The 2,500-nt window shown below is 38.3% G+C and overlaps 1 long non-coding RNA gene across 1 annotated transcript in view; it reads left to right on the top strand.

Moving 5' to 3' along the window:
• LOC120535606 overlaps window positions 1-1,858 on the top strand; it is a 26,483-nt gene extending 24,625 nt beyond the window's left edge. Inside the window, exon 4 of the long non-coding RNA XR_005634928.1 lies at window positions 1,734-1,858. This is a non-coding gene — a long non-coding RNA (uncharacterized LOC120535606). The remainder of the gene's footprint in view (window positions 1-1,733) is intronic.
• The last annotated feature ends 642 nt before the right edge of the window (window positions 1,859-2,500 follow it).

Here is a 2,500-nt window from a genome sequence, read left to right as displayed (position 1 = left end):
AGTCGTCATGCTTCTCAGAAACCTCATACTAGCAAGAGGTCTCTGTAATGGCACTAGACTGACTGTTACCAGCATTCACCGCAATGTACTGGAGTGTAAAACCACCTGCGTCCTTGACCCATTACCAGCAAGGTTTTTCAAAGAAGTATCGGGGGTGCTAATTGATAATATTCTTGACGTAATAAATTTTTCATTAAATACGGGGGTCTTCCCAGACTGTCTTAAGACTGCTGTAGTTAAACTCCTGCTCAAGAAAAATAATCTTGACCCCTCTGCTTTTGAAAATTTTAGACCCTTCTCTAACCTGCCCTTCTTAAGTTAAATTCTAGAGAAGGCAGTCATTTTGCAATTAAATGACCACCTCAATAAACATGCTATTCCTGATAAATTTCAGTCAGGTTTCAGAACAAATCACAGCACAGAAACTGCACTCATTAAAGTAGTAAATGACTTGCGGGTAAATGCAGACAGAGGCCATTTATCTGTTCTCATCCTCCTAGATCTGAGTGCCGCATTTGACACCATTGATCACAATATTCTTAGAAATCGCCTTAGTCAATGGGTGGTTCTCTCTGGCAGTGTCTTAAATTGGTTTGAATCCTACCTGGCAGGGAGAAAATTCTTTGTTAGTTGTGGTAATTACAACTCAAAGACACATGATATCCTATATGGTGTTCCACAAGGCTCTATCCTGGGTCCGCTGCTTTTCTCAATCTATATGCTTCCGTTAGGTCAGATTATCTCAGATTACAACGTGAGCTACCACAGCTATGCTGATGACACACAGCTGTACTTATCAATAGCACCTGATGACACCGACTCTCTCGATTCACTAACACAATGTCTTACTGGTATTTCTGAATGGATGAATAGTAATTTTCTGAAACTAAATAAAGAGAAAACTGAAATTTTAGTGATTGGCAATAATGGATTCAATGAGGTTATCAGAAATAAACTTGATGCATTAGGATTAAAAGTTAAGACGGAAGTAAAAAACTTAGGGGTAATTGTTGACTGTAACCTGAATTTTAAATCGCATATTCATCAGACCATTAGGACAGCATTTTTTCACTTAAGAAACATAGCAAGTGTTAGACCTCTTATATCATTGAAAGATGCTGAGAAATTAATTCACGCTTTTGTTTTCAGTTGACTAGATTACTGTAATGCACTCCTCTCAGGACTACCCAAAAAAGACATAAATCGTTTGCAACGAGTGCAGAATGCAGCTGCTAGAATCCTAACTAGGAAAAAAAATTCTGAACACATTTCTCCAGTTTTGATGTTGCTACACTGGTTACCTGTGTCTTTCAGAATTGACTTTAAAATTCTGCTTATGGTTTATAAAGCCTTAAATAATCTCGCTCCATCTTATATATCGGAATGTCTGAGACCCTATATCCCAAATCGTAACCTTAGATCCTCAAATGAGTGTCTCCTTACAATTCCAAAAGCTAAACTTAAAAGAAGTGGTGAGGCGGCCTTCTGCTGTTATGCACCTAAAATCTGGAATAGCCTGCCAATAGGAATCCGCCAGGCTAATACAGTAGAGCACTTTAAAACACTGCTGAAAACACATTACTTTAACAAGGCCTTCTCCTAACTTCACTTTAACTTAATCTGGATACTCTGTATGTTCAATTCATCATAATAACTATAAATAGTGGCTCTAAAATCCGTACTAACCCCTACTCTCTCTTCTGTTTCTTTTTCCGGTTTCTTTGTGGTGGTAGCCGGCGTCACCACCACCTACTTAAAGCATCATGATCCTACAACATTGATAGACTGAAAGCCAGAAGTCTACGTGACCATCATCATCAAGTCCTTCTGTGAGAACCCTAACTACAAACAGGACTGTTTCATTTATGTTAGGTAGAATGCCCTGAGGGGACTGGGCGGTCTCATGGTCTGGAATCCCTGCAGATTTTATTATTTTTCTCCAGCCGTCTGGAGTTTTTTTTTGTTTTTTCTGTCCACCATGACCATCGGACCTTACTTATTGTATGTTAATTAATGTTAACTTATTTTATTTTCTTACTGTGTCTTTTATTTTTCTATTCTTCATTTTGTAAAGCACTTTGAGCTACATTTTTTGTATGAAAATGTGCTATATAAATAAATGTTGTTGTTGTTGTAAAACTATCGCAGCTGCTACCTCACAAACTGTCCTTATTTCCCGTATTTCCAAAATTAAAATTGGTTCAGTCGTCATGCTTCTCAGAAACCTCATGCTAGCAAGAGGTCTCTGTAATGGCACTAGACTGACTGTTACCAGCATTCACCGCAATGTACTGGAGTGTAAAACTATTGCAGCTGCTACCTCACAAATTGTCCTTATTCCCCGGATTTCCATGACCCCATCAGATTCAAATTTGCCTTTCACTTTTACATGCAGACAATTTCTTGTTAGATTAGCCTTTGCAATGACAATTAATAAGGCACAGGGCCAAACTTTCAAAAAGATATGCCTGTATCTGCCAAAACCAGTTTTTAGTCACGG

Source organism: Polypterus senegalus, chromosome 9, assembly GCF_016835505.1.
Source record: "Polypterus senegalus isolate Bchr_013 chromosome 9, ASM1683550v1, whole genome shotgun sequence".
In the NCBI taxonomy this organism is placed as follows: Eukaryota; Metazoa; Chordata; class Cladistia; order Polypteriformes; family Polypteridae; genus Polypterus; species Polypterus senegalus.
The sequence above is the reverse complement of the archived record's forward strand: the minus strand, read 5'-3'. Positions and strand labels throughout refer to the sequence as shown.